At 43.2% G+C, this 5682-nt stretch overlaps 1 non-coding gene across 1 annotated transcript; it reads left to right on the top strand.

Moving 5' to 3' along the window:
* The first annotated feature begins 4793 nt into the window (after positions 1-4793).
* LOC126016974 (U6 spliceosomal RNA) lies at positions 4794-4900 on the top strand. The gene has a single exon (XR_007498655.1). It is a non-coding gene; the product is annotated as a U6 spliceosomal RNA (small nuclear RNA).
* Positions 4901-5682: the final 782 nt, after the last annotated feature.

Genomic DNA, 5682 nt, shown 5'->3' with positions numbered 1-5682 from the left:
TAACAGCTCCCAAATAAGTCCTCAGAGAAGGAAGTACAGCTCCAGCAGAGGCCAGGAAATTCAAGGGAACGTTGATGAACCTCACAAAACAAGTGCAGAAAAAGCCCTGGATAAAGGGAATGTGAGTAATTAAACAAGGAGCAGGGGCAGTGGTGCCTGCAATTTTAGGGGAAGGTTTGGGGGTGGGGTGAACAAGCCTAAAGGCAGAGCTTGGAGCAGAGTTTTACAAAGGAGAAGGATCACCACATTAACTGTTTTCCCCAAATCGAGAGCTGAAGCAGAGGATGGTCAAATCCCAGGATGGATTTGGGACAGTAGATAAGTAGTGGGATTGGATTCAAGCTCCATTGTTCACTCTATAACACCGAGGTTCAAGAGTCTTATGGCCATGGGTAAATATTCCAAGGAAATGTGAAATCTGTGTTTAAGGAGGAAGGGGACATGGGTTAGGGGGAGGTCCATCTCTGAGGTCTTATTACTAGGATCATCATGTTCTATGCAGGGGAAATTGCACCAGCTGCTCCCTGCTTGGGCCCAGGGAGTCTGTGCTTGAATCCAGCATATCAAGCCTCAGGAGCAGACCACCTTGGCTACCAGTCCTCCTCACAGGCTCAGTCTCTGTGTCAGCAGCAGGACCCATATATCAGCCACACAGCAGTACATGACCACCTTCAGCAACACCTGGCCAGCCTCTAGCAGCTGGGATCTGAGAAGGAACAGCTACACCACCAGGTGGTGCTGCAGAACCAGTTGCTGGAACTAGTGTAGGGAGAGCAAACTCATCACAAGTCTAAGTCATGTGCTCAGGGAAACCCTGATGAGAGTGAGGTGCTCAGGGCCATTGGATTCTGGGCTTGGAGGCCTGCACTGGCTCCCTCTATTTGTTCCTCCTAATATTCTACCCTCATATTACTACATTTCCAGAAGAAGTAAATTCATGAGATCTCGACAACGCTGAATATGATGCTCAAACACAAGAAAGATGAGTGGGAGTGTCCCCAAGAAGCAGTGGAAAATTTGAGAAGAGAGAACATAGTTTTTACTGAAGGCAGAGCCAACCACTTCAGGCTGCTCCACATCCCTTAGCTTATTTATTTTTTTTGGCCCTGTGGCCCCGTCTTTGCAAATGAAGTATAAGGAGAGGAGGCAGTAGAAGTGTTTGCAAAATGATGGTGAAAGATTGAGAACAGGGAATTCAAGAAGGTGGTAAAAATAGTGGAGACAATGTATTGAATTAACAAAGCCAACTAGACACCGTAGAGGACACATTGAGCCTGACAACCCAGACACCCCTTTGTGACCAAGAACTCCTTACTCTTGGCTTCCTTCCCTAAATTGCCCTAAACTTCCAAACTATATGCAAGAGCCAGTTGACCAGACTTCACCCCCAATCTCCTTGTAACCTCTTCTACCCTGTGAGGTGTCCAGAAAGGGGTTTCTGTCCCAGGTTAATCACACAATCATACTCTATCCTACCTCTTACCAACAGCAAGAATGCTGAACCCTAGCAAGCTGACCTGGATGAACAAGAGAAGAAAAAGAAGTGTCTATAGCAGACTGGAAGAGCCTCTCAGTGTTGACTGGAGCATGAGACCAGAACCCATGAGACAGTAGATTGCATTGTACCCATGAAAAACAACTGCTCCTAAAAATTCAGCCAGGATTGTGATGCATTTCATATTTTTTTTACTTTTTTGTTTTATTGGGCACATGAAATGGATATTACTCTCATCTAGTCCCATTCTTATCCATCTGTCCCTACCAATTCCTGCGTTTCATCTCCCCAGTCTCCTTCCCAACACCATCCCTCCTACCCTCCTCTCTCATTGCACAAAGCTCTCTTAGGGGAAATAAATCACATTGATGTACAGGAGCTCCAATCTATTACTTGGCATGAGATAGTACTGTCAGAATAATGCAAAGAGTAACACTGAGAAAGGATGTTTAAAACAAAACAGAGGTTGAGAGATAGCATCACAAATCAGACACATGTGTTATATTCAAAGGATCTTGGTTTATTCCCTGGGCACCTCTTCTGGTCCCTGAATACTGCCAAGAGTGATTCCTCAACACAGAGCTAGGAATGATTCCTGAGCACAGTGGAAAGTGATGCAAAACCAGGCTGGGTCAGTCCTGGCGAAATGCCTAGCACTCCATAGAGCGCACTGAGCAGAGCCAGATGTGATCCCTCTGAGTGGATCCAGGAGGAATCTCTGAGCACCATGATTAAAGAACAAGCAAAATGTTCTGTTCTAATATAGCTGAGTCCTCTTTGCTTACCAAGAGTCAAGATGCCAGTGTCCCCTGTCCCTGATCCCACCTTCACTAATTCCTACATTTGCTTCTTCCCTACTCTACTTCCTTACCACACTGTCTGCCAACTTCTTCATCTTCATCCTGTAGAGACAGCAGGATGCAGCAAGGGAAGGGCCTTCAGTGTGAAGTTTCAATCTGGGTGAGCCTGGCAGCTCTGGAGGCAGCTATGGTGACTGAGAGGTGAGAACCAGGGGGTACTTTGTATAATTGGGGGAGTGCCATTGCTATCCTGGGTCAGCAAAGTTTCCAGAAGCCTGGACTGGCCCCTGCCCAATTCTACTTTGTGTGTGTGTGTGTGTGTGTGTGTGTTTAAACTTTGTGTGTTCTTTAAGCCTCTCAGGGACTCCCCCTTTCTACATTAGTGAAGAGCCCTAAAATGGTAAATCCAGAGGGTGTTACCTTGCAAAGAAGCCTGGTAGGTCAGCTGGGACCAGGCTACAATTTGGGCATCAGGTGATACTGGCCACCATTTGAGGGATGATTGTATGCCAACCACGTGCAAATGCTTCTGGGGAGAAGCTGGCTGGCAGTTTGGCCTGGCCTCTTGTGGTCTAGTGTGTAGGAAAATGTTTTAGGGTCCTTACAATTGGCAGTTACAGGCAGTTAGAAGTTCCATTAATGGTTTGCCCTTACCAGCTCCTGTTCTCTTTTTCTCTTCACCACCTCTTCTCACAGAATAGATAGCATTTAAAGGAAAACCATCCTGCTTCATAAGAAGAGAAATAATTCAAGAAAGAAAGATATGAGGGATTGGAGAACAAGAAGTTAGAAAGGAGGGAAGAAGGAGGGAATTTAGGAGGGAGGGAGGAAAGGAGAAAGTGAGGAAGGGAAGAAAAGAAGGAAGGAGAAAAGAAAGGGAGGGAGGGAGGAAGGAAGGGAGGAAGAAAGGAAGGACGGAGGGAGAGAGAGGAAAGGCAACCAATGAAAATTTGCTTAAAAATTCATACTGATGTCACGTGGACCCAACTTAGACCACAGGTGATTAGACACCATTCGTCCAGCCTTGAACCCTGGATCCCAGACATAGAAACGGCACAGTTCTTCACAACAGCTACAGGACATCCTTAATACTGCTAGGACACCAACAAGTGCCAGGTCTAATATGATATCCTGACAACGAGGAAAATGGAAACAACTTGACCTAAGAACAGGTTATTCTACTTCACCAGCTAACGATAAGACAAAATCAGAAAACTTGTCACCCTTGATCTATCCAAAAGCCAAGATTGCGATTTACAGATGAGTGTCTGCTAGAACCTTGACCAGACTGTATGTATCCTGGGACCAATAAAAAAGCCCTAGTCTAGGGTTTGAGCTACAACCTGCACAAAAACCATGATCTCCAGTTCCAAAGGTCTGGCTGAGACAATTGCAACGAAATGGGTCTTCTGGAAACACAATGAAAGACACTATCCTAGGTTCCATTCCACCAACCACAGAAGACGGATTAAAATGACACTGAGGGAACAGAACTTCTAGAACCACAAAGAAATACTTCATCATAAGTTCCACTCCTGGACCTGTGCAGATACTGAGATCTCTAGATACAGAGGTCTGTTTTTATCACCCAGGACAGAGCAGAAGTCTTCCAAACACCACGAAAGCACCAAGGGGAGAGTAAATGAACCTGAACAGAGTCTATAGTTAATCCCATGACAATATACTCCAAGGGTGGAGAAACCCCGTATCTCTTAGGCCAAGTGAATTCCTTCTGGAATGACCCCAATGTTTACTGTGCCTGTGCAGGAGAGAAAAAAAAAGACAAAAAGCACAAAACATTTTTTATTTTTATATATTGTTTATTTATTTTTATTTTTTATTATTTATATTTTTATTTTACCTATCTACTTTTTGTCGATTTCTTTGTTTTGGTGTGGTTATTGAAGTTGTTGTCTCCATTTATATTTTTTTTCTTCTTTTCTTTTTTTTCTTTATGTGCTCTGCCATGTTTTTTATCTCAAGACCATGGCTCTTTTGTGGTGCTTATCTTTATTGTTGAAGTGCTCACTGGATATTTTATTTGACACTTCTTTTTGTACCGTTGGGGTGTTTCACCTTCTTTTTTACTCTTCATCTCTCAAACCGATGATGAGAGCCTCTAGAAGGATTCCGCCCATTTTCGGTGTATTTGATTTTGACCCCAGTTTATTACTTTTCTCTTCTTCAAACGAAACCACATAACTTGAACTATCTAGTCCTGCCTCCCAGTTAGAGGGGGAAATAAGGGAGGTACCAAGACCTAACAGGTATAAGACTACTAAGTAGTAAGCTAGGTACAGAGGGGACCACATATTCTAGCAGCCCTGGGGGTGAGGGAGGAGGATATGGGAGGTAGGATGAGAACGGAGGTGTAGGGAGGACAAATCGGTGATGGGAATCCCCCTGATTTTTATGTAAATATGTACCTAAAATATTATTGTCAGCAATATGTAAGCCACTATGATCAAAATAAAAATTATATTAAAAATTCATACTGAGTGCTCGCTTCGGTGGCACATATACTAAAATTGGAATGACACAGAGAAGATTAGCATGGCCCCTGTGCAAGGATGACACGCAAATTTGTGAAGCGTTCCATATTTAAAAAAAATTCATACTGAGGTGTTGGGACAATTGATTAACCGCTTGCAAAAAAAAAAAAAAAAAAAAAAAAGCGAACTCAGACCTCCATCTAACACCGTGCACAAATGTCAAATCCAAATGGATTAAGGATCTAGATATCAGACCTGAAACCATAAGGTATATTGAACAGCACGTAGGTAAAACACTCCATGACATCTAGACCAAAGGCATCTTCAAGGAGGAAACAGCATACAAGTGGAAACAGAGATAAACAGATGGAACTATATTAAGCTACAAAGCTTCTGCACCTCAAAGGAAATAGTGCCTAGGATACAAAAGCCACCCACAGATTGGGAGAAACTATTCACCCAATACCCGTCAGACAGTGGCTAATGTCTAGGATATACAAGTTACTGACAAAACTTACCAAGAAAAAAAATCTACCCTATCAAAAAATGGGGAGAAGAAATGAACAGACAATTTCTCTTCTTGGGCAGACATTTGATTACATTGTAATTTCCTCAATAGTGATGGGGGTGTTTAGATATGCTACATCCTCCTTACTCAGCCGTGGAAGGTTATAAGTGTCTAAGAATTTATCCATTTCTTCCAGATTCTCATGTTTAGTGGCGTAGTTTCTCAAAGTAGTCTCTCATTATCCTTAGAATTTCTGCAGTATCTGTAGTGATCTTCCCCCTTTTCATTTCTTTTTTTTTGTTTGTTTTTTTTGTTTTGTTTTGTTTTTTGGGCCACACCTGGCAGTGCTCAGGGGTTACTCCTGGCTGTCTGCTCAGAAATAGCTCC

This window comes from Suncus etruscus, chromosome 8 (genome assembly GCF_024139225.1).
Source record: "Suncus etruscus isolate mSunEtr1 chromosome 8, mSunEtr1.pri.cur, whole genome shotgun sequence".
In the NCBI taxonomy this organism is placed as follows: domain Eukaryota; kingdom Metazoa; phylum Chordata; class Mammalia; order Eulipotyphla; family Soricidae; genus Suncus; species Suncus etruscus.
Note: the sequence above shows the minus strand (reverse complement) of the source record. Positions and strands in the feature narration are given on the sequence as shown.